The following is a 25,731-nucleotide window of genomic DNA, read 5'->3' on the forward strand; positions in this document are numbered from 1 at the left end:
TGGGGGTGATCCGCCGGACCGCCGCCCCGCCGCGCTCCCGGCAAGGGGACAGAGCAACAGGCAAAAAAAAAAAAAAAAAAAAAAAAAAAAAAGCCTAGGACACCCGGGATTCCCAGGCGGTCTCCCATCCAAGTACTAACCAGGCCCGACGCTGCTTAGCTTCGGAGATCAGACGAGATGGGGCGCGTTCGGGGTGGTGTGGCCCTAGACCGCGGAGGGCGCCCCTGCCCCGCTCAAGAGGCCAGCCTCACCGCGCTTCCCCGCGATAGCGCTGACCCGCGCCGGGCCTGTGCAGTTGGCCGGCCCGGTCGGGCGGACTCCGGAGGACTGAGGTGAGGGACGGGGCGGGGCGGGGTGGGGTGGGGGCTGTCTACACACACACACACACACACACACACACACACACACACACACAAACACACACACACAGACACGATGCGCCTCCACGGCTGGACCCGCCAAGGTGGAGACCTTCCAGCCCCCCTCCTCTCCTCACCTCGCCTCCTTCACCTACCCGCCCCCACCCCCAGCGCGCCGCCGCTGACTGCGCATGCGCGCTCACCCTTTGACCCCAGCCAGGGGCCGCCCTCCCGCACAACCCCTGTCAGCTGCGCCCCCGCCCTGTGGGTGGGCTGCCGCCTATTCCCCAGGGCCAGGGCTGGGGCACAGCGCATGGGGGAGGGGAGCGAGTGTAGGGGCGTCTCTCGGGATGTGTCCCATGGCTGGGGTGGGGCGGGGTGGTTTGGGGGGCGCTGAAGAAATCAGTCCCCTCCATCTCCTACCTCTGGAAAACCCCCAAGCCCTTGGAGAACTGCCGGCACCGCTCCCGTGGGGGCCGGGACCCTGCTCCGTGTCCTCCTGTGGCCCAGTCCAAGGGGCCTGGGCCTGGCCCGGGGCTGGATTGGACCCCAACCACCCTCGGGTGTGGACTTGCTAAAAGCCGGCGATTAGATATTGGATTCGAGCTTCCTTGAGGTCATTTCACTAATGAGTGCACCGGAAAGAGTTTCCTAATCCATCTGTGAGGGTGGCAACTGAAAGAGAATTTTAAAGCTGACAGAATAGGCGAGGAAAGGCATAGGAGATTTCCACACCCAGTAAGGCAGACTTTCCCGAAATGGAAGAAAGAAACGAGCAAACAGAGACACCGGTAGCCCGCCCGGATCAGAGTCGGCTCCTTAGAGAAAGCACCCTGACCAGGTTCACCCGTGGGTGGGTGGCGAGCCAGTGGCATTCAGAAGCGCGAGGCCCGCAGTCTGTGCAGAAGACACCTGCACTCGGGTGTGTGTGGCGGCACGATTCCCAAGCAGCTCCAAATGGTAATCCAAAGAGAAGCCAGGGAGTTCCCAAGGCCCCAGGTGTCCTCAGCCCACGACTGGCTGCTGTGGGAATGCGAAGCCCGGCTCCTTGTCTCAGAGCGGGACAACCAGGAGGTGTGACGTACACCCCGGGGTTCCCAGGAGGATCAGGCTGAAGCTGGTACTTGGCCTGAAAATGTCCCCTCGCATGGGCACCCCCTTCCGCTTCCGGCTCCTCTGCTCCCGGTGCCCCTCCATCCAGGGGCCAGACTTTAAGAAGTCACCCGCAGGAGAATCCTGGTCCCAAAGGAGCCTTCTGGGGGACCCGTGCTGAGAGAGGTTGTGGGCATGGCCCGCTGGGGCTCTGCCCGGCCCAGGGCTGGGAGATGCCACCTCCCAGCTCCGGGTCCCTGCAGGAAGCGTTGGCAAGCACAGGGCCAGTCCCCCAAAGGCCCAGGTGCAGGGAGCCCAGGCCAAGCAGCCTGTGGAAGAAGCCACATGCCGTGCCACCCCGGGAACACGACTGCAGGTCGCGGCCCCTCCCGCCTCCTCCCCGACATGGCGCAGGGCTCAGAGACACCTGAGACGCTGCTACCAAAGTCCAAAGGGCATCGGTTGCTCCTCCAAAGCACCCGAGCAGACCGCGTTGTCCAGCCAGCCCCTGGGCCTCCCTGGGGTGCCCAGCACAAAAGTGCAGACAACCCCCGGACTCGCAATATCAGTTTGAGGATGTTCCTGCCACTCTAAGGACCCGCAGGCCAGCTGGGCCTTCAGGCAGGACAGAGAGCCCCGGAATCCGACGTGGAGAGCTGCGTGGACGTCCCCATCAGGAGGCGGTCCCCACCTCCGAGGCTCTCCCCTTGCGGGGAGCGGCAGCCCCAGGGCCTCAGGGAAGACACCAGGCTGGGCCCCCGCGGCACAGCGGGGCACGTCCCCGTCCCCGGCAGGCGACTTAGCGATGCCTGCGCCAGACTGCTGCGGCCGCCCTGCTGCCGGGTTCCTGGAGGGCTTCCTGGAAGCAGCGTCCACACCAAGCCCCTGGAAGGCCCAGGCGACGGAGGAGCCGGTCAGGCAGGGGCCGAGGACGGTGACGGGCGGGGAGGAGCGTGTCAGGCAGGGGCCGAGGACGGTGACAGGCCGGGCGGGAAGGAGCCGGTCAGGCGGGGGCCCAGGACAGTGACGGGCCTGGCCGGGGAGGAGCGAGTCAGGCAGTGGCCCAGGTGGTGGGCCGGGCGGAGAGGAGCCTGTCAGGCAGGGGCAGAGGACGGTGACGGTGACGGGCCGGGGCGGGAAGGGGCCGGTCAGGCAGGGGCAGGGGCCGAGGACAGTGACGGGCCTGGCGGGGGAGGAGCGCGTCAGGCAGGGGCAGAGGAGACGGGCTGGGTAAGGGGTAGGGTGACAGTTAGGGCACAATTCACAATCGCAAAGATGTGGAAGCGACCCGAGTGCCCATCCATCCAGGAGTGCATTAGTAACATGTGGCGCGTGGACACCACGGAGTGCCATTCGGCTGTGAGGAGCAGCGGTGAGGGGGCGCCTCTCGTGTTCTCCTGGCCAGAGCTGGAACCCGTTCCAGTAGGCCAGGTGTCCCAAGAACGGACACACGAGCACCACGTGCGCGCGCTCACCGGCAAATTGGTAGGAACGGATGGACACCTAAGTGGACAGCGAGGAATCACCTTCATCGGGTGGGTGTCGGGCGGGCGTGGGGAGGGGGTGGGCATACACATCCATTAGGGAGGGGGTGGGTGCGCACCGACTGGGGGATGGGCGCACTTGAAGCTCTGACCCGAGGGGGGAGGCGGGGAAAGAGCAATGCACCCGACCTGAACATTGGTACCCCCACAATACGCTGGGAGAGAATGAGAAATAAATAAGGAGACAGGGGGGAGGGGGGCACGGGCAACACATGTCACCTCAATACTTGTACTCCCATCATCTGCTAGAAAGGAGAGAGAAAAGAAAATGCAATCATAGAGATAAGAGACACTTTCTAAGAACATGAATCCGAAAAGAAAAGTAAAAGGAGGCCTGTCGAGCAGGTCTGGGTGTGACTCCGGATCCCCCAACCTCCAGTGCCACCACCAGAGATTCCTACGTGTAGCCCATAGAACCCCAAAAGCAACGGGACGAGTTCTGGTCACATACTCGCTCAAAGTGACATCCTGGAATCCTTCCGGAACTCCCTCCCCTCTCAGACTCTCCAGGTTTCCTCCAGCGTGTCGTTTCCCACAGACCAGACCTTTGGACTGAGACCGGACAGTCCAGATGGCACGCATGCTGCCCCGTGGCGGCGGTGTCCCGGCTTGGGACAAGAGGAGGCCCCACGGTGCGGGCTGGGGCGGCAGGCACCGCGGCGGGCGCTGAGGGTGGGGGTGATCCGCCGGACCGCCGCCCCGCCGCGCTCCCGGCAAGGGGGACAGAGCAACAGGCAAAAAAAAAAAAAAAGCCTAGGGCACCCGGGATTCCCAGGCGGTCTCCCATCCAAGTACTAACCAGGCCCGACGCTGCTTAGCTTCGGAGATCAGACGAGATGGGGCGCGTTCGGGGTGGTGTGGCCCTAGACCGCGGAGGGCGCCCCTGCCCCGCTCAAGAGGCCAGCCTCACCGCGCTTCCCCGCGATAGCGCTGACCCGCGCCGGGCCTGTGCAGTTGGCCGGCCCGGTCGGGCGGACTCCGGAGGACTGAGGTGAGGGACGGGGCGGGGCGGGGTGGGGTGGGGGCTGTCTACACACACACACACACACACACACACACACACACACACACACAAACACACACACACAGACACGATGCGCCTCCACGGCTGGACCCGCCAAGGTGGAGACCTTCCAGCCCCCCTCCTCTCCTCACCTCGCCTCCTTCACCTACCCGCCCCCACCCCCAGCGCGCCGCCGCTGACTGCGCACGCGCGCTCACCCTTTGACCCCAGCCAGGGGCCGCCCTCCCGCACAACCCCTGTCAGCTGCGCCCCCGCCCTGTGGGTGGGCTGCAGCCTATTCCCCAGGGCCAGGGCTGGGGCACAGCGCATGGGGGAGGGGAGCGAGTGTAGGGGCGTCTCTCGGGATGTGTCCCATGGCTGGGGTGGGGCGGGGTGGTTTGGGGGGCGCTGAAGAAATCAGTCCCCTCCATCTCCTACCTCTGGAAAACCCCCAAGCCCTTGGAGAACTGCCGGCACCGCTCCCGTGGGGGCCGGGACCCTGCTCCGTGTCCTCCTGTGGCCCAGTCCAAGGGGCCTGGGCCTGGCCCGGGGCTGGATTGGACCCCAACCACCCTCGGGTGTGGACTTGCTAAAAGCCGGCGATTAGATATTGGATTCGAGCTTCCTTGAGGTCATTTCACTAATGAGTGCACCGGAAAGAGTTTCCTAATCCATCTGTGAGGGTGGCAACTGAAAGAGAATTTTAAAGCTGACAGAATAGGCGAGGAAAGGCATAGGAGATTTCCACACCCAGTAAGGCAGACTTTCCCGAAATGGAAGAAAGAAACGAGCAAACAGAGACACCGGTAGCCCGCCCGGATCAGAGTCGGCTCCTTAGAGAAAGCACCCTGACCAGGTTCACCCGTGGGTGGGTGGCGAGCCAGTGGCATTCAGAAGCGCGAGGCCCGCAGTCTGTGCAGAAGACACCTGCACTCGGGTGTGTGTGGCGGCACGATTCCCAAGCAGCTCCAAATGGTAATCCAAAGAGAAGCCAGGGAGTTCCCAAGGCCCCAGGTGTCCTCAGCCCACGACTGGCTGCTGTGGGAATGCGAAGCCCGGCTCCTTGTCTCAGAGCGGGACAACCAGGAGGTGTGACGTACACCCCGGGGTTCCCAGGAGGATCAGGCTGAAGCTGGTACTTGGCCTGAAAATGTCCCCTCGCATGGGCACCCCCTTCCGCTTCCGGCTCCTCTGCTCCCGGTGCCCCTCCATCCAGGGGCCAGACTTTAAGAAGTCACCCGCAGGAGAATCCTGGTCCCAAAGGAGCCTTCTGGGGGACCCGTGCTGAGAGAGGTTGTGGGCATGGCCCGCTGGGGCTCTGCCCGGCCCAGGGCTGGGAGATGCCACCTCCCAGCTCCGGGTCCCTGCAGGAAGCGTTGGCAAGCACAGGGCCAGTCCCCCAAAGGCCCAGGTGCAGGGAGCCCAGGCCAAGCAGCCTGTGGAAGAAGCCACATGCCGTGCCACCCCGGGAACACGACTGCAGGTCGCGGCCCCTCCCGCCTCCTCCCCGACATGGCGCAGGGCTCAGAGACACCTGAGACGCTGCTACCAAAGTCCAAAGGGCATCGGTTGCTCCTCCAAAGCACCCGAGCAGACCGCGTTGTCCAGCCAGCCCCTGGGCCTCCCTGGGGTGCCCAGCACAAAAGTGCAGACAACCCCCGGACTCGCAATATCAGTTTGAGGATGTTCCTGCCACTCTAAGGACCCGCAGGCCAGCTGGGCCTTCAGGCAGGACAGAGAGCCCCGGAATCCGACGTGGAGAGCTGCGTGGACGTCCCCATCAGGAGGCGGTCCCCACCTCCGAGGCTCTCCCCTTGCGGGGAGCGGCAGCCCCAGGGCCTCAGGGAAGACACCAGGCTGGGCCCCCGCGGCACAGCGGGGCACGTCCCCGTCCCCGGCAGGCGACTTAGCGATGCCTGCGCCAGACTGCTGCGGCCGCCCTGCTGCCGGGTTCCTGGAGGGCTTCCTGGAAGCAGCGTCCACACCAAGCCCCTGGAAGGCCCAGGCGACGGAGGAGCCGGTCAGGCAGGGGCCGAGGACGGTGACGGGCGGGGAGGAGCGTGTCAGGCAGGGGCCGAGGACGGTGACAGGCCGGGCGGGAAGGAGCCGGTCAGGCGGGGGCCCAGGACAGTGACGGGCCTGGCCGGGGAGGAGCGAGTCAGGCAGTGGCCCAGGTGGTGGGCCGGGCGGAGAGGAGCCTGTCAGGCAGGGGCAGAGGACGGTGACGGTGACGGGCCGGGGCGGGAAGGGGCCGGTCAGGCAGGGGCAGGGGCCGAGGACAGTGACGGGCCTGGCGGGGGAGGAGCGCGTCAGGCAGGGGCAGAGGAGACGGGCTGGGTAAGGGGTAGGGTGACAGTTAGGGCACAATTCACAATCGCAAAGATGTGGAAGCGACCCGAGTGCCCATCCATCCAGGAGTGCATTAGTAACATGTGGCGCGTGGACACCACGGAGTGCCATTCGGCTGTGAGGAGCAGCGGTGAGGGGGCGCCTCTCGTGTTCTCCTGGCCAGAGCTGGAACCCGTTCCAGTAGGCCAGGTGTCCCAAGAACGGACACACGAGCACCACGTGCGCGCGCTCACCGGCAAATTGGTAGGAACGGATGGACACCTAAGTGGACAGCGAGGAATCACCTTCATCGGGTGGGTGTCGGGCGGGCGTGGGGAGGGGGTGGGCATACACATCCATTAGGGAGGGGGTGGGTGCGCACTGACTGGGGGATGGGCGCACTTGAAGCTCTGACCCGAGGGGGGAGGCGGGGAAAGAGCAATGCACCCGACCTGAACATTGGTACCCCCACAATACGCTGGGAGAGAATGAGAAATAAATAAGGAGACAGGGGGGAGGGGGGCACGGGCAACACATGTCACCTCAATACTTGTACTCCCATCATCTGCTAGAAAGGAGAGAGAAAAGAAAATGCAATCATAGAGATAAGAGACACTTTCTAAGAACATGAATCCGAAAAGAAAAGTAAAAGGAGGCCTGTCGAGCAGGTCTGGGTGTGACTCCGGATCCCCCAACCTCCAGTGCCACCACCAGAGATTCCTACGTGTAGCCCATAGAACCCCAAAAGCAACGGGACGAGTTCTGGTCACATACTCGCTCAAAGTGACATCCTGGAATCCTTCCGGAACTCCCTCCCCTCTCAGACTCTCCAGGTTTCCTCCAGCGTGTCGTTTCCCACAGACCAGACCTTTGGACTGAGACCGGACAGTCCAGATGGCACGCATGCTGCCCCGTGGCGGCGGTGTCCCGGCTTGGGACAAGAGGAGGCCCCACGGTGCGGGCTGGGGCGGCAGGCACCGCGGCGGGCGCTGAGGGTGGGGGTGATCCGCCGGACCGCCGCCCCGCCGCGCTCCCGGCAAGGGGACAGAGCAACAGGCAAAAAAAAAAAAAAAAAAAAAAAAAAAAAGCCTAGGACACCCGGGATTCCCAGGCGGTCTCCCATCCAAGTACTAACCAGGCCCGACGCTGCTTAGCTTCGGAGATCAGACGAGATGGGGCGCGTTCGGGGTGGTGTGGCCCTAGACCGCGGAGGGCGCCCCTGCCCCGCTCAAGAGGCCAGCCTCACCGCGCTTCCCCGCGATAGCGCTGACCCGCGCCGGGCCTGTGCAGTTGGCCGGCCCGGTCGGGCGGACTCCGGAGGACTGAGGTGAGGGACGGGGCGGGGCGGGGTGGGGTGGGGGCTGTCTACACACACACACACACACACACACACACACACACACACACACACACACAAACACACACACACAGACACGATGCGCCTCCACGGCTGGACCCGCCAAGGTGGAGACCTTCCAGCCCCCCTCCTCTCCTCACCTCGCCTCCTTCACCTACCCGCCCCCACCCCCAGCGCGCCGCCGCTGACTGCGCACGCGCGCTCACCCTTTGACCCCAGCCAGGGGCCGCCCTCCCGCACAACCCCTGTCAGCTGCGCCCCCGCCCTGTGGGTGGGCTGCCGCCTATTCCCCAGGGCCAGGGCTGGGGCACAGCGCATGGGGGAGGGGAGCGAGTGTAGGGGCGTCTCTCGGGATGTGTCCCATGGCTGGGGTGGGGCGGGGTGGTTTGGGGGGCGCTGAAGAAATCAGTCCCCTCCATCTCCTACCTCTGGAAAACCCCCAAGCCCTTGGAGAACTGCCGGCACCGCTCCCGTGGGGGCCGGGACCCTGCTCCGTGTCCTCCTGTGGCCCAGTCCAAGGGGCCTGGGCCTGGCCCGGGGCTGGATTGGACCCCAACCACCCTCGGGTGTGGACTTGCTAAAAGCCGGCGATTAGATATTGGATTCCAGCTTCCTTGAGGTCATTTCACTAATGAGTGCACCGGAAAGAGTTTCCTAATCCATCTGTGAGGGTGGCAACTGAAAGAGAATTTTAAAGCTGACAGAATAGGCGAGGAAAGGCATAGGAGATTTCCACACCCAGTAAGGCAGACTTTCCCGAAATGGAAGAAAGAAACGAGCAAACAGAGACACCGGTAGCCCGCCCGGATCAGAGTCGGCTCCTTAGAGAAAGCACCCTGACCAGGTTCACCCGTGGGTGGGTGGCGAGCCAGTGGCATTCAGAAGCGCGAGGCCCGCAGTCTGTGCAGAAGACACCTGCACTCGGGTGTGTGTGGCGGCACGATTCCCAAGCAGCTCCAAATGGTAATCCAAAGAGAAGCCAGGGAGTTCCCAAGGCCCCAGGTGTCCTCAGCCCACGACTGGCTGCTGTGGGAATGCGAAGCCCGGCTCCTTGTCTCAGAGCGGGACAACCAGGAGGTGTGACGTACACCCCGGGGTTCCCAGGAGGATCAGGCTGAAGCTGGTACTTGGCCTGAAAATGTCCCCTCGCATGGGCACCCCCTTCCGCTTCCGGCTCCTCTGCTCCCGGTGCCCCTCCATCCAGGGGCCAGACTTTAAGAAGTCACCCGCAGGAGAATCCTGGTCCCAAAGGAGCCTTCTGGGGGACCCGTGCTGAGAGAGGTTGTGGGCATGGCCCGCTGGGGCTCTGCCCGGCCCAGGGCTGGGAGATGCCACCTCCCAGCTCCGGGTCCCTGCAGGAAGCGTTGGCAAGCACAGGGCCAGTCCCCCAAAGGCCCAGGTGCAGGGAGCCCAGGCCAAGCAGCCTGTGGAAGAAGCCACATGCCGTGCCACCCCGGGAACACGACTGCAGGTCGCGGCCCCTCCCGCCTCCTCCCCGACATGGCGCAGGGCTCAGAGACACCTGAGACGCTGCTACCAAAGTCCAAAGGGCATCGGTTGCTCCTCCAAAGCACCCGAGCAGACCGCGTTGTCCAGCCAGCCCCTGGGCCTCCCTGGGGTGCCCAGCACAAAAGTGCAGACAACCCCCGGACTCGCAATATCAGTTTGAGGATGTTCCTGCCACTCTAAGGACCCGCAGGCCAGCTGGGCCTTCAGGCAGGACAGAGAGCCCCGGAATCCGACGTGGAGAGCTGCGTGGACGTCCCCATCAGGAGGCGGTCCCCACCTCCGAGGCTCTCCCCTTGCGGGGAGCGGCAGCCCCAGGGCCTCAGGGAAGACACCAGGCTGGGCCCCCGCGGCACAGCGGGGCACGTCCCCGTCCCCGGCAGGCGACTTAGCGATGCCTGCGCCAGACTGCTGCGGCCGCCCTGCTGCCGGGTTCCTGGAGGGCTTCCTGGAAGCAGCGTCCACACCAAGCCCCTGGAAGGCCCAGGCGACGGAGGAGCCGGTCAGGCAGGGGCCGAGGACGGTGACGGGCGGGGAGGAGCGTGTCAGGCAGGGGCCGAGGACGGTGACAGGCCGGGCGGGAAGGAGCCGGTCAGGCGGGGGCCCAGGACAGTGACGGGCCTGGCCGGGGAGGAGCGAGTCAGGCAGTGGCCCAGGTGGTGGGCCGGGCGGAGAGGAGCCTGTCAGGCAGGGGCAGAGGACGGTGACGGTGACGGGCCGGGGCGGGAAGGGGCCGGTCAGGCAGGGGCAGGGGCCGAGGACAGTGACGGGCCTGGCGGGGGAGGAGCGCGTCAGGCAGGGGCAGAGGAGACGGGCTGGGTAAGGGGTAGGGTGACAGTTAGGGCACAATTCACAATCGCAAAGATGTGGAAGCGACCCGAGTGCCCATCCATCCAGGAGTGCATTAGTAACATGTGGCGCGTGGACACCACGGAGTGCCATTCGGCTGTGAGGAGCAGCGGTGAGGGGGCGCCTCTCGTGTTCTCCTGGCCAGAGCTGGAACCCGTTCCAGTAGGCCAGGTGTCCCAAGAACGGACACACGAGCACCACGTGCGCGCGCTCACCGGCAAATTGGTAGGAACGGATGGACACCTAAGTGGACAGCGAGGAATCACCTTCATCGGGTGGGTGTCGGGCGGGCGTGGGGAGGGGGTGGGCATACACATCCATTAGGGAGGGGGTGGGTGCGCACCGACTGGGGGATGGGCGCACTTGAAGCTCTGACCCGAGGGGGGAGGCGGGGAAAGAGCAATGCACCCGACCTGAACATTGGTACCCCCACAATACGCTGGGAGAGAATGAGAAATAAATAAGGAGACAGGGGGGAGGGGGGCACGGGCAACACATGTCACCTCAATACTTGTACTCCCATCATCTGCTAGAAAGGAGAGAGAAAAGAAAATGCAATCATAGAGATAAGAGACACTTTCTAAGAACATGAATCCGAAAAGAAAAGTAAAAGGAGGCCTGTCGAGCAGGTCTGGGTGTGACTCCGGATCCCCCAACCTCCAGTGCCACCACCAGAGATTCCTACGTGTAGCCCATAGAACCCCAAAAGCAACGGGACGAGTTCTGGTCACATACTCGCTCAAAGTGACATCCTGGAATCCTTCCGGAACTCCCTCCCCTCTCAGACTCTCCAGGTTTCCTCCAGCGTGTCGTTTCCCACAGACCAGACCTTTGGACTGAGACCGGACAGTCCAGATGGCACGCATGCTGCCCCGTGGCGGCGGTGTCCCGGCTTGGGACAAGAGGAGGCCCCACGGTGCGGGCTGGGGCGGCAGGCACCGCGGCGGGCGCTGAGGGTGGGGGTGATCCGCCGGACCGCCGCCCCGCCGCGCTCCCGGCAAGGGGACAGAGCAACAGGCAAAAAAAAAAAAAAAAAAAAAAAAAAAAAGCCTAGGACACCCGGGATTCCCAGGCGGTCTCCCATCCAAGTACTAACCAGGCCCGACGCTGCTTAGCTTCGGAGATCAGACGAGATGGGGCGCGTTCGGGGTGGTGTGGCCCTAGACCGCGGAGGGCGCCCCTGCCCCGCTCAAGAGGCCAGCCTCACCGCGCTTCCCCGCGATAGCGCTGACCCGCGCCGGGCCTGTGCAGTTGGCCGGCCCGGTCGGGCGGACTCCGGAGGACTGAGGTGAGGGACGGGGCGGGGCGGGGTGGGGTGGGGGCTGTCTACACACACACACACACACACACACACACACACACACACACACAAACACACACACACAGACACGATGCGCCTCCACGGCTGGACCCGCCAAGGTGGAGACCTTCCAGCCCCCCTCCTCTCCTCACCTCGCCTCCTTCACCTACCCGCCCCCACCCCCAGCGCGCCGCCGCTGACTGCGCACGCGCGCTCACCCTTTGACCCCAGCCAGGGGCCGCCCTCCCGCACAACCCCTGTCAGCTGCGCCCCCGCCCTGTGGGTGGGCTGCCGCCTATTCCCCAGGGCCAGGGCTGGGGCACAGCGCATGGGGGAGGGGAGCGAGTGTAGGGGCGTCTCTCGGGATGTGTCCCATGGCTGGGGTGGGGCGGGGTGGTTTGGGGGGCGCTGAAGAAATCAGTCCCCTCCATCTCCTACCTCTGGAAAACCCCCAAGCCCTTGGAGAACTGCCGGCACCGCTCCCGTGGGGGCCGGGACCCTGCTCCGTGTCCTCCTGTGGCCCAGTCCAAGGGGCCTGGGCCTGGCCCGGGGCTGGATTGGACCCCAACCACCCTCGGGTGTGGACTTGCTAAAAGCCGGCGATTAGATATTGGATTCGAGCTTCCTTGAGGTCATTTCACTAATGAGTGCACCGGAAAGAGTTTCCTAATCCATCTGTGAGGGTGGCAACTGAAAGAGAATTTTAAAGCTGACAGAATAGGCGAGGAAAGGCATAGGAGATTTCCACACCCAGTAAGGCAGACTTTCCCGAAATGGAAGAAAGAAACGAGCAAACAGAGACACCGGTAGCCCGCCCGGATCAGAGTCGGCTCCTTAGAGAAAGCACCCTGACCAGGTTCACCCGTGGGTGGGTGGCGAGCCAGTGGCATTCAGAAGCGCGAGGCCCGCAGTCTGTGCAGAAGACACCTGCACTCGGGTGTGTGTGGCGGCACGATTCCCAAGCAGCTCCAAATGGTAATCCAAAGAGAAGCCAGGGAGTTCCCAAGGCCCCAGGTGTCCTCAGCCCACGACTGGCTGCTGTGGGAATGCGAAGCCCGGCTCCTTGTCTCAGAGCGGGACAACCAGGAGGTGTGACGTACACCCCGGGGTTCCCAGGAGGATCAGGCTGAAGCTGGTACTTGGCCTGAAAATGTCCCCTCGCATGGGCACCCCCTTCCGCTTCCGGCTCCTCTGCTCCCGGTGCCCCTCCATCCAGGGGCCAGACTTTAAGAAGTCACCCGCAGGAGAATCCTGGTCCCAAAGGAGCCTTCTGGGGGACCCGTGCTGAGAGAGGTTGTGGGCATGGCCCGCTGGGGCTCTGCCCGGCCCAGGGCTGGGAGATGCCACCTCCCAGCTCCGGGTCCCTGCAGGAAGCGTTGGCAAGCACAGGGCCAGTCCCCCAAAGGCCCAGGTGCAGGGAGCCCAGGCCAAGCAGCCTGTGGAAGAAGCCACATGCCGTGCCACCCCGGGAACACGACTGCAGGTCGCGGCCCCTCCCGCCTCCTCCCCGACATGGCGCAGGGCTCAGAGACACCTGAGACGCTGCTACCAAAGTCCAAAGGGCATCGGTTGCTCCTCCAAAGCACCCGAGCAGACCGCGTTGTCCAGCCAGCCCCTGGGCCTCCCTGGGGTGCCCAGCACAAAAGTGCAGACAACCCCCGGACTCGCAATATCAGTTTGAGGATGTTCCTGCCACTCTAAGGACCCGCAGGCCAGCTGGGCCTTCAGGCAGGACAGAGAGCCCCGGAATCCGACGTGGAGAGCTGCGTGGACGTCCCCATCAGGAGGCGGTCCCCACCTCCGAGGCTCTCCCCTTGCGGGGAGCGGCAGCCCCAGGGCCTCAGGGAAGACACCAGGCTGGGCCCCCGCGGCACAGCGGGGCACGTCCCCGTCCCCGGCAGGCGACTTAGCGATGCCTGCGCCAGACTGCTGCGGCCGCCCTGCTGCCGGGTTCCTGGAGGGCTTCCTGGAAGCAGCGTCCACACCAAGCCCCTGGAAGGCCCAGGCGACGGAGGAGCCGGTCAGGCAGGGGCCGAGGACGGTGACGGGCGGGGAGGAGCGTGTCAGGCAGGGGCCGAGGACGGTGACAGGCCGGGCGGGAAGGAGCCGGTCAGGCGGGGGCCCAGGACAGTGACGGGCCTGGCCGGGGAGGAGCGAGTCAGGCAGTGGCCCAGGTGGTGGGCCGGGCGGAGAGGAGCCTGTCAGGCAGGGGCAGAGGACGGTGACGGTGACGGGCCGGGGCGGGAAGGGGCCGGTCAGGCAGGGGCAGGGGCCGAGGACAGTGACGGGCCTGGCGGGGGAGGAGCGCGTCAGGCAGGGGCAGAGGAGACGGGCTGGGTAAGGGGTAGGGTGACAGTTAGGGCACAATTCACAATCGCAAAGATGTGGAAGCGACCCGAGTGCCCATCCATCCAGGAGTGCATTAGTAACATGTGGCGCGTGGACACCACGGAGTGCCATTCGGCTGTGAGGAGCAGCGGTGAGGGGGCGCCTCTCGTGTTCTCCTGGCCAGAGCTGGAACCCGTTCCAGTAGGCCAGGTGTCCCAAGAACGGACACACGAGCACCACGTGCGCGCGCTCACCGGCAAATTGGTAGGAACGGATGGACACCTAAGTGGACAGCGAGGAATCACCTTCATCGGGTGGGTGTCGGGCGGGCGTGGGGAGGGGGTGGGCATACACATCCATTAGGGAGGGGGTGGGTGCGCACCGACTGGGGGATGGGCGCACTTGAAGCTCTGACCCGAGGGGGGAGGCGGGGAAAGAGCAATGCACCCGACCTGAACATTGGTACCCCCACAATACGCTGGGAGAGAATGAGAAATAAATAAGGAGACAGGGGGGAGGGGGGCACGGGCAACACATGTCACCTCAATACTTGTACTCCCATCATCTGCTAGAAAGGAGAGAGAAAAGAAAATGCAATCATAGAGATAAGAGACACTTTCTAAGAACATGAATCCGAAAAGAAAAGTAAAAGGAGGCCTGTCGAGCAGGTCTGGGTGTGACTCCGGATCCCCCAACCTCCAGTGCCACCACCAGAGATTCCTACGTGTAGCCCATAGAACCCCAAAAGCAACGGGACGAGTTCTGGTCACATACTCGCTCAAAGTGACATCCTGGAATCCTTCCGGAACTCCCTCCCCTCTCAGACTCTCCAGGTTTCCTCCAGCGTGTCGTTTCCCACAGACCAGACCTTTGGACTGAGACCGGACAGTCCAGATGGCACGCATGCTGCCCCGTGGCGGCGGTGTCCCGGCTTGGGACAAGAGGAGGCCCCACGGTGCGGGCTGGGGCGGCAGGCACCGCGGCGGGCGCTGAGGGTGGGGGTGATCCGCCGGACCGCCGCCCCGCCGCGCTCCCGGCAAGGGGACAGAGCAACAGGCAAAAAAAAAAAAAAAAAAAAAAAAAAAAAGCCTAGGACACCCGGGATTCCCAGGCGGTCTCCCATCCAAGTACTAACCAGGCCCGACGCTGCTTAGCTTCGGAGATCAGACGAGATGGGGCGCGTTCGGGGTGGTGTGGCCCTAGACCGCGGAGGGCGCCCCTGCCCCGCTCAAGAGGCCAGCCTCACCGCGCTTCCCCGCGATAGCGCTGACCCGCGCCGGGCCTGTGCAGTTGGCCGGCCCGGTCGGGCGGACTCCGGAGGACTGAGGTGAGGGACGGGGCGGGGCGGGGTGGGGTGGGGGCTGTCTACACACACACACACACACACACACACACACACACACACACACACACAAACACACACACACAGACACGATGCGCCTCCACGGCTGGACCCGCCAAGGTGGAGACCTTCCAGCCCCCCTCCTCTCCTCACCTCGCCTCCTTCACCTACCCGCCCCCACCCCCAGCGCGCCGCCGCTGACTGCGCACGCGCGCTCACCCTTTGACCCCAGCCAGGGGCCGCCCTCCCGCACAACCCCTGTCAGCTGCGCCCCCGCCCTGTGGGTGGGCTGCCGCCTATTCCCCAGGGCCAGGGCTGGGGCACAGCGCATGGGGGAGGGGAGCGAGTGTAGGGGCGTCTCTCGGGATGTGTCCCATGGCTGGGGTGGGGCGGGGTGGTTTGGGGGGCGCTGAAGAAATCAGTCCCCTCCATCTCCTACCTCTGGAAAACCCCCAAGCCCTTGGAGAACTGCCGGCACCGCTCCCGTGGGGGCCGGGACCCTGCTCCGTGTCCTCCTGTGGCCCAGTCCAAGGGGCCTGGGCCTGGCCCGGGGCTGGATTGGACCCCAACCACCCTCGGGTGTGGACTTGCTAAAAGCCGGCGATTAGATATTGGATTCGAGCTTCCTTGAGGTCATTTCACTAATGAGTGCACCGGAAAGAGTTTCCTAATCCATCTGTGAGGGTGGCAACTGAAAGAGAATTTTAAAGCTGACAGAATAGGCGAGGAAAGGCATAGGAGATTTCCACACCCAGTAAGGCAGACTTTCCCGAAATGGAAGAAAGAAACGAGCAAACAGAGACACCGGTAGCCCGCCCGGATCAGAGTCGGCTCCTTAGAGAAAGCACCCTGACCAGGTTCACCCGTGGGTGGGTGGCGAGCCAGTGGCATTCAGAAGCGCGAGGCCCGCAGTCTGTGCAGAAGACACCTGCACTCGGGTGTGTGTGGCGGCACGATTCCCAAGCAGCTCCAAATGGTAATCCAAAGAGAAGCCAGGGAGTTCCCAAGGCCCCAGGTGTCCTCAGCCCACGACTGGCTGCTGTGGGAATGCGAAGCCCGGCTCCTTGTCTCAGAGCGGGACAACCAGGAGGTGTGACGTACACCCCGGGGTTCCCAGGAGGATCAGGCTGAAGCTGGTACTTGGCCTGAAAATGTCCCCTCGCATGGGCACCCCCTTCCGCTTCCGGCTCCTCTGCTCCCGGTGCCCCTCCATCCAGGGGCCAGACTTTAAGAAGTCACCCGCAGGAGAATCCTGGTCCCAAAGGAGCCTTCTGGGGGACCCGTGCTGAGAGAGGTTGTGGGCATGGCCCGCTGGGGCTCTGCCCGGCCCAGGGCTGGGAGATGCCACCTCCCAGCTCCGGGTCCCTGCAGGAAGCGTTGGCAAGCACAGGGCCAGTCCCCCAAAGGCCCAGGTGCAGGGAGCCCAGGCCAAGCAGCCTGTGGAAGAAGCCACATGCCGTGCCACCCCGGGAACACGACTGCAGGTCGCGGCCCCTCCCGCCTCCTCCCCGACATGGCGCAGGGCTCAGAGACACCTGAGACGCTGCTACCAAAGTCCAAAGGGCATCGGTTGCTCCTCCAAAGCACCCGAGCAGACCGCGTTGTCCAGCCAGCCCCTGGGCCTCCCTGGGGTGCCCAGCACAAAAGTGCAGACAACCCCCGGACTCGCAATATCAGTTTGAGGATGTTCCTGCCACTCTAAGGACCCGCAGGCCAGCTGGGCCTTCAGGCAGGACAGAGAGCCCCGGAATCCGACGTGGAGAGCTGCGTGGACGTCCCCATCAGGAGGCGGTCCCCACCTCCGAGGCTCTCCCCTTGCGGGGAGCGGCAGCCCCAGGGCCTCAGGGAAGACACCAGGCTGGGCCCCCGCGGCACAGCGGGGCACGTCCCCGTCCCCGGCAGGCGACTTAGCGATGCCTGCGCCAGACTGCTGCGGCCGCCCTGCTGCCGGGTTCCTGGAGGGCTTCCTGGAAGCAGCGTCCACACCAAGCCCCTGGAAGGCCCAGGCGACGGAGGAGCCGGTCAGGCAGGGGCCGAGGACGGTGACGGGCGGGGAGGAGCGTGTCAGGCAGGGGCCGAGGACGGTGACAGGCCGGGCGGGAAGGAGCCGGTCAGGCGGGGGCCCAGGACAGTGACGGGCCTGGCCGGGGAGGAGCGAGTCAGGCAGTGGCCCAGGTGGTGGGCCGGGCGGAGAGGAGCCTGTCAGGCAGGGGCAGAGGACGGTGACGGTGACGGGCCGGGGCGGGAAGGGGCCGGTCAGGCAGGGGCAGGGGCCGAGGACAGTGACGGGCCTGGCGGGGGAGGAGCGCGTCAGGCAGGGGCAGAGGAGACGGGCTGGGTAAGGGGTAGGGTGACAGTTAGGGCACAATTCACAATCGCAAAGATGTGGAAGCGACCCGAGTGCCCATCCATCCAGGAGTGCATTAGTAACATGTGGCGCGTGGACACCACGGAGTGCCATTCGGCTGTGAGGAGCAGCGGTGAGGGGGCGCCTCTCGTGTTCTCCTGGCCAGAGCTGGAACCCGTTCCAGTAGGCCAGGTGTCCCAAGAACGGACACACGAGCACCACGTGCGCGCGCTCACCGGCAAATTGGTAGGAACGGATGGACACCTAAGTGGACAGCGAGGAATCACCTTCATCGGGTGGGTGTCGGGCGGGCGTGGGGAGGGGGTGGGCATACACATCCATTAGGGAGGGGGTGGGTGCGCACCGACTGGGGGATGGGCGCACTTGAAGCTCTGACCCGAGGGGGGAGGCGGGGAAAGAGCAATGCACCCGACCTGAACATTGGTACCCCCACAATACGCTGGGAGAGAATGAGAAATAAATAAGGAGACAGGGGGGAGGGGGGCACGGGCAACACATGTCACCTCAATACTTGTACTCCCATCATCTGCTAGAAAGGAGAGAGAAAAGAAAATGCAATCATAGAGATAAGAGACACTTTCTAAGAACATGAATCCGAAAAGAAAAGTAAAAGGAGGCCTGTCGAGCAGGTCTGGGTGTGACTCCGGATCCCCCAACCTCCAGTGCCACCACCAGAGATTCCTACGTGTAGCCCATAGAACCCCAAAAGCAACGGGACGAGTTCTGGTCACATACTCGCTCAAAGTGACATCCTGGAATCCTTCCGGAACTCCCTCCCCTCTCAGACTCTCCAGGTTTCCTCCAGCGTGTCGTTTCCCACAGACCAGACCTTTGGACTGAGACCGGACAGTCCAGATGGCACGCATGCTGCCCCGTGGCGGCGGTGTCCCGGCTTGGGACAAGAGGAGGCCCCACGGTGCGGGCTGGGGCGGCAGGCACCGCGGCGGGCGCTGAGGGTGGGGGTGATCCGCCGGACCGCCGCCCCGCCGCGCTCCCGGCAAGGGGACAGAGCAACAGGCAAAAAAAAAAAAAAAGCCTAGGGCACCCGGGATTCCCAGGCGGTCTCCCATCCAAGTACTAACCAGGCCCGACGCTGCTTAGCTTCGGAGATCAGACGAGATGGGGCGCGTTCGGGGTGGTGTGGCCCTAGACCGCGGAGGGCGCCCCTGCCCCGCTCAAGAGGCCAGCCTCACCGCGCTTCCCCGCGATAGCGCTGACCCGCGCCGGGCCTGTGCAGTTGGCCGGCCCGGTCGGGCGGACTCCGGAGGACTGAGGTGAGGGACGGGGCGGGGCGGGGTGGGGTGGGGGCTGTCTACACACACACACACACACACACACACACAAACACACACACACAGACACGATGCGCCTCCACGGCTGGACCCGCCAAGGTGGAGACCTTCCAGCCCCCCTCCTCTCCTCACCTCGCCTCCTTCACCTACCCGCCCCCACCCCCAGCGCGCCGCCGCTGACTGCGCACGCGCGCTCACCCTTTGACCCCAGCCAGGGGCCGCCCTCCCGCACAACCCCTGTCAGCTGCGCCCCCGCCCTGTGGGTGGGCTGCCGCCTATTCCCCAGGGCCAGGGCTGGGGCACAGCGCATGGGGGAGGGGAGCGAGTGTAGGGGCGTCTCTCGGGATGTGTCCCATGGCTGGGGTGGGGCGGGGTGGTTTGGGGGGCGCTGAAGAAATCAGTCCCCTCCATCTCCTACCTCTGGAAAACCCCCAAGCCCTTGGAGAACTGCCGGCACCGCTCCCGTGGGGGCCGGGACCCTGCTCCGTGTCCTCCTGTGGCCCAGTCCAAGGGGCCTGGGCCTGGCCCGGGGCTGGATTGGACCCCAACCACCCTCGGGTGTGGACTTGCTAAAAGCCGGCGATTAGATATTGGATTCGAGCTTCCTTGAGGTCATTTCACTAATGAGTGCACCGGAAAGAGTTTCCTAATCCATCTGTGAGGGTGGCAACTGAAAGAGAATTTTAAAGCTGACAGAATAGGCGAGGAAAGGCATAGGAGATTTCCACACCCAGTAAGGCAGACTTTCCCGAAATGGAAGAAAGAAACGAGCAAACAGAGACACCGGTAGCCCGCCCGGATCAGAGTCGGCTCCTTAGAGAAAGCACCCTGACCAGGTTCACCCGTGGGTGGGTGGCGAGCCAGTGGCATTCAGAAGCGCGAGGCCCGCAGTCTGTGCAGAAGACACCTGCACTCGGGTGTGTGTGGCGGCACGATTCCCAAGCAGCTCCAAATGGTAATCCAAAGAGAAGCCAGGGAGTTCCCAAGGCCCCAGGTGTCCTCAGCCCACGACTGGCTGCTGTGGGAATGCGAAGCCCGGCTCCTTGTCTCAGAGCGGGACAACCAGGAGGTGTGACGTACACCCCGGGGTTCCCAGGAGGATCAGGCTGAAGCTGGTACTTGGCCTGAAAATGTCCCCTCGCATGGGCACCCCCTTCCGCTTCCGGCTCCTCTGCTCCCGGTGCCCCTCCATCCAGGGGCCAGACTTTAAGAAGTCACCCGCAGGAGAATCCTGGTCCCAAAGGAGCCTTCTGGGGGACCCGTGCTGAGAGAGGTTGTGGGCATGGCCCGCTGGGGCTCTGCCCGGCCCAGGGCTGGGAGATGCCACCTCCCAGCTCCGGGTCCCTGCAGGAAGCGTTGGCAAGCACAGGGCCAGTCCCCCAAAGGCCCAGGTGCAGGGAGCCCAGGCCAAGCAGCCTGTGGAAGAAGCCACATGCCGTGCCACCCCGGGAACACGACTGCAGGTCGCGGCCCCTCCCGCCTCCTCCCCGACATGGCGCAGGGCTCAGAGACACCTGAGACGCTGCTACCAAAGTCCAAAGGGCATCGGTTGCTCCTCCAAAGCACCCGAGCAGACCGCGTTGTCCAGCCAGCCCCTGGGCCTCCCTGGGGTGCCCAGCACAAAAGTGCAGACAACCCCCGGACTCGCAATATCAGTTTGAGGATGTTCCTGCCACTCTAAGGACCCGCAGGCCAGCTGGGCCTTCAGGCAGGACAGAGAGCCCCGGAATCCGACGTGGAGAGCTGCGTGGACGTCCCCATCAGGAGGCGGTCCCCACCTCCGAGGCTCTCCCCTTGCGGGGAGCGGCAGCCCCAGGGCCTCAGGGAAGACACCAGGCTGGGCCCCCGCGGCACAGCGGGGCACGTCCCCGTCCCCGGCAGGCGACTTAGCGATGCCTGCGCCAGACTGCTGCGGCCGCCCTGCTGCCGGGTTCCTGGAGGGCTTCCTGGAAGCAGCGTCCACACCAAGCCCCTGGAAGGCCCAGGCGACGGAGGAGCCGGTCAGGCAGGGGCCGAGGACGGTGACGGGCGGGGAGGAGCGTGTCAGGCAGGGGCCGAGGACGGTGACAGGCCGGGCGGGAAGGAGCCGGTCAGGCGGGGGCCCAGGACAGTGACGGGCCTGGCCGGGGAGGAGCGAGTCAGGCAGTGGCCCAGGTGGTGGGCCGGGCGGAGAGGAGCCTGTCAGGCAGGGGCAGAGGACGGTGACGGTGACGGGCCGGGGCGGGAAGGGGCCGGTCAGGCAGGGGCAGGGGCCGAGGACAGTGACGGGCCTGGCGGGGGAGGAGCGCGTCAGGCAGGGGCAGAGGAGACGGGCTGGGTAAGGGGTAGGGTGACAGTTAGGGCACAATTCACAATCGCAAAGATGTGGAAGCGACCCGAGTGCCCATCCATCCAGGAGTGCATTAGTAACATGTGGCGCGTGGACACCACGGAGTGCCATTCGGCTGTGAGGAGCAGCGGTGAGGGGGCGCCTCTCGTGTTCTCCTGGCCAGAGCTGGAACCCGTTCCAGTAGGCCAGGTGTCCCAAGAACGGACACACGAGCACCACGTGCGCGCGCTCACCGGCAAATTGGTAGGAACGGATGGACACCTAAGTGGACAGCGAGGAATCACCTTCATCGGGTGGGTGTCGGGCGGGCGTGGGGAGGGGGTGGGCATACACATCCATTAGGGAGGGGGTGGGTGCGCACCGACTGGGGGATGGGCGCACTTGAAGCTCTGACCCGAGGGGGGAGGCGGGGAAAGAGCAATGCACCCGACCTGAACATTGGTACCCCCACAATACGCTGGGAGAGAATGAGAAATAAATAAGGAGACAGGGGGGAGGGGGGCACGGGCAACACATGTCACCTCAATACTTGTACTCCCATCATCTGCTAGAAAGGAGAGAGAAAAGAAAATGCAATCATAGAGATAAGAGACACTTTCTAAGAACATGAATCCGAAAAGAAAAGTAAAAGGAGGCCTGTCGAGCAGGTCTGGGTGTGACTCCGGATCCCCCAACCTCCAGTGCCACCACCAGAGATTCCTACGTGTAGCCCATAGAACCCCAAAAGCAACGGGACGAGTTCTGGTCACATACTCGCTCAAAGTGACATCCTGGAATCCTTCCGGAACTCCCTCCCCTCTCAGACTCTCCAGGTTTCCTCCAGCGTGTCGTTTCCCACAGACCAGACCTTTGGACTGAGACCGGACAGTCCAGATGGCACGCATGCTGCCCCGTGGCGGCGGTGTCCCGGCTTGGGACAAGAGGAGGCCCCACGGTGCGGGCTGGGGCGGCAGGCACCGCGGCGGGCGCTGAGGGTGGGGGTGATCCGCCGGACCGCCGCCCCGCCGCGCTCCCGGCAAGGGGACAGAGCAACAGGCAAAAAAAAAAAAAAAAAAAAAAAAAAAAAGCCTAGGGCACCCGGGATTCCCAGGCGGTCTCCCATCCAAGTACTAACCAGGCCCGACGCTGCTTAGCTTCGGAGATCAGACGAGATGGGGCGCGTTCGGGGTGGTGTGGCCCTAGACCGCGGAGGGCGCCCCTGCCCCGCTCAAGAGGCCAGCCTCACCGCGCTTCCCCGCGATAGCGCTGACCCGCGCCGGGCCTGTGCAGTTGGCCGGCCCGGTCGGGCGGACTCCGGAGGACTGAGGTGAGGGACGGGGCGGGGCGGGGTGGGGTGGGGGCTGTCTACACACACACACACACACACACACACACACACACACACACACACAAACACACACACACAGACACGATGCGCCTCCACGGCTGGACCCGCCAAGGTGGAGACCTTCCAGCCCCCCTCCTCTCCTCACCTCGCCTCCTTCACCTACCCGCCCCCACCCCCAGCGCGCCGCCGCTGACTGCGCACGCGCGCTCACCCTTTGACCCCAGCCAGGGGCCGCCCTCCCGCACAACCCCTGTCAGCTGCGCCCCCGCCCTGTGGGTGGGCTGCCGCCTATTCCCCAGGGCCAGGGCTGGGGCACAGCGCATGGGGGAGGGGAGCGAGTGTAGGGGCGTCTCTCGGGATGTGTCCCATGGCTGGGGTGGGGCGGGGTGGTTTGGGGGGCGCTGAAGAAATCAGTCCCCTCCATCTCCTACCTCTGGAAAACCCCCAAGCCCTTGGAGAACTGCCGGCACCGCTCCCGTGGGGGCCGGGACCCTGCTCCGTGTCCTCCTGTGGCCCAGTCCAAGGGGCCTGGGCCTGGCCCGGGGCTGGATTGGACCCCAACCACCCTCGGGTGTGGACTTGCTAAAAGCCGGCGATTAGATATTGGATTCGAGCTTCCTTGAGGTCATTTCACTAATGAGTGCACCGGAAAGAGTTTCCTAATCCATCTGTGAGGGTGGCAACTGAAAGAGAATTTTAAAGCTGACAGAATAGGCGAGGAAAGGCATAGGAGATTTCCACACCCAGTAAGGCAGACTTTCCCGAAATGGAAGAAAGAAACGAGCAAACAGAGACACCGGTAGCCCGCCCGGATCAGAGTCGGCTCCTTAGAGAAAGCACCCTGACCAGGTTCACCCGTGGGTGGGTGGCGAGCCAGTGGCATTCAGAAGCGCGAGGCCCGCAGTCTGTGCAGAAGACACCTGCACTCGGGTGTGTGTGGCGGCACGATTCCCAAGCAGCTCCAAATGGTAATCCAAAGAGAAGCCAGGGAGTTCCCAAGGCCCCAGGTGTCCTCAGCCCACGACTGGCTGCTGTGGGAATGCGAAGCCCGGCTCCTTGTCTCAGAGCGGGACAACCAGGAGGTGTGACGTACACCCCGGGGTTCCCAGGAGGATCAGGCTGAAGCTGGTACTTGGCCTGAAAATGTCCCCTCGCATGGGCACCCCCTTCCGCTTCCGGCTCCTCTGCTCCCGGTGCCCCTCCATCCAGGGGCCAGACTTTAAGAAGTCACCCGCAGGAGAATCCTGGTCCCAAAGGAGCCTTCTGGGGGACCCGTGCTGAGAGAGGTTGTGGGCATGGCCCGCTGGGGCTCTGCCCGGCCCAGGGCTGGGAGATGCCACCTCCCAGCTCCGGGTCCCTGCAGGAAGCGTTGGCAAGCACAGGGCCAGTCCCCCAAAGGCCCAGGTGCAGGGAGCCCAGGCCAAGCAGCCTGTGGAAGAAGCCACATGCCGTGCCACCCCGGGAACACGACTGCAGGTCGCGGCCCCTCCCGCCTCCTCCCCGACATGGCGCAGGGCTCAGAGACACCTGAGACGCTGCTACCAAAGTCCAAAGGGCATCGGTTGCTCCTCCAAAGCACCCGAGCAGACCGCGTTGTCCAGCCAGCCCCTGGGCCTCCCTGGGGTGCCCAGCACAAAAGTGCAGACAACCCCCGGACTCGCAATATCAGTTTGAGGATGTTCCTGCCACTCTAAGGACCCGCAGGCCAGCTGGGCCTTCAGGCAGGACAGAGAGCCCCGGAATCCGACGTGGAGAGCTGCGTGGACGTCCCCATCAGGAGGCGGTCCCCACCTCCGAGGCTCTCCCCTTGCGGGGAGCGGCAGCCCCAGGGCCTCAGGGAAGACACCAGGCTGGGCCCCCGCGGCACAGCGGGGCACGTCCCCGTCCCCGGCAGGCGACTTAGCGATGCCTGCGCCAGACTGCTGCGGCCGCCCTGCTGCCGGGTTCCTGGAGGGCTTCCTGGAAGCAGCGTCCACACCAAGCCCCTGGAAGGCCCAGGCGACGGAGGAGCCGGTCAGGCAGGGGCCGAGGACGGTGACGGGCGGGGAGGAGCGTGTCAGGCAGGGGCCGAGGACGGTGACAGGCCGGGCGGGAAGGAGCCGGTCAGGCGGGGGCCCAGGACAGTGACGGGCCTGGCCGGGGAGGAGCGAGTCAGGCAGTGGCCCAGGTGGTGGGCCGGGCGGAGAGGAGCCTGTCAGGCAGGGGCAGAGGACGGTGACGGTGACGGGCCGGGGCGGGAAGGGGCCGGTCAGGCAGGGGCAGGGGCCGAGGACAGTGACGGGCCTGGCGGGGGAGGAGCGCGTCAGGCAGGGGCAGAGGAGACGGGCTGGGTAAGGGGTAGGGTGACAGTTAGGGCACAATTCACAATCGCAAAGATGTGGAAGCGACCCGAGTGCCCATCCATCCAGGAGTGCATTAGTAACATGTGGCGCGTGGACACCACGGAGTGCCATTCGGCTGTGAGGAGCAGCGGTGAGGGGGCGCCTCTCGTGTTCTCCTGGCCAGAGCTGGAACCCGTTCCAGTAGGCCAGGTGTCCCAAGAACGGACACACGAGCACCACGTGCGCGCGCTCACCGGCAAATTGGTAGGAACGGATGGACACCTAAGTGGACAGCGAGGAATCACCTTCATCGGGTGGGTGTCGGGCGGGCGTGGGGAGGGGGTGGGCATACACATCCATTAGGGAGGGGGTGGGTGCGCACCGACTGGGGGATGGGCGCACTTGAAGCTCTGACCCGAGGGGGGAGGCGGGGAAAGAGCAATGCACCCGACCTGAACATTGGTACCCCCACAATACGCTGGGAGAGAATGAGAAATAAATAAGGAGACAGGGGGGAGGGGGGCACGGGCAACACATGTCACCTCAATACTTGTACTCCCATCATCTGCTAGAAAGGAGAGAGAAAAGAAAATGCAATCATAGAGATAAGAGACACTTTCTAAGAACATGAATCCGAAAAGAAAAGTAAAAGGAGGCCTGTCGAGCAGGTCTGGGTGTGACTCCGGATCCCCCAACCTCCAGTGCCACCACCAGAGATTCCTACGTGTAGCCCATAGAACCCCAAAAGCAACGGGACGAGTTCTGGTCACATACTCGCTCAAAGTGACATCCTGGAATCCTTCCGGAACTCCCTCCCCTCTCAGACTCTCCAGGTTTCCTCCAGCGTGTCGTTTCCCACAGACCAGACCTTTGGACTGAGACCGGACAGTCCAGATGGCACGCATGCTGCCCCGTGGCGGCGGTGTCCCGGCTTGGGACAAGAGGAGGCCCCACGGTGCGGGCTGGGGCGGCAGGCACCGCGGCGGGCGCTGAGGGTGGGGGTGATCCGCCGGACCGCCGCCCCGCCGCGCTCCCGGCAAGGGGACAGAGCAACAGGCAAAAAAAAAAAAAAAAAAAAAAAAAAAA

The 25,731-nt window shown here is 64.3% G+C and overlaps 7 pseudogenes; all 7 read right to left on the minus strand.

Moving 5' to 3' along the window:
* Positions 1-91: 91 nt before the first annotated feature.
* Positions 92-210, minus strand: LOC142867348 (uncharacterized; annotated as a pseudogene).
* Positions 211-3,745: 3,535 nt separating this feature from the next.
* Positions 3,746-3,864, minus strand: LOC142867416 (uncharacterized; annotated as a pseudogene).
* A 3,548-nt stretch (positions 3,865-7,412) lies between these two features.
* On the minus strand, positions 7,413-7,531 carry LOC142867350 (uncharacterized; annotated as a pseudogene).
* Positions 7,532-11,085: 3,554 nt separating this feature from the next.
* LOC142867351 (uncharacterized) lies at positions 11,086-11,204 on the minus strand (annotated as a pseudogene).
* A 3,548-nt stretch (positions 11,205-14,752) lies between these two features.
* On the minus strand, positions 14,753-14,871 carry LOC142867352 (uncharacterized; annotated as a pseudogene).
* A 3,538-nt stretch (positions 14,872-18,409) lies between these two features.
* Positions 18,410-18,528, minus strand: LOC142867417 (uncharacterized; annotated as a pseudogene).
* A 3,534-nt stretch (positions 18,529-22,062) lies between these two features.
* Positions 22,063-22,181, minus strand: LOC142867418 (uncharacterized; annotated as a pseudogene).
* Positions 22,182-25,731: the final 3,550 nt, after the last annotated feature.

This window comes from Microcebus murinus, unplaced genomic scaffold (assembly GCF_040939455.1).
Source record: "Microcebus murinus isolate Inina unplaced genomic scaffold, M.murinus_Inina_mat1.0 scaf015_hap2_Mmur4.0, whole genome shotgun sequence".
In the NCBI taxonomy this organism is placed as follows: Eukaryota; Metazoa; Chordata; class Mammalia; order Primates; family Cheirogaleidae; genus Microcebus; species Microcebus murinus.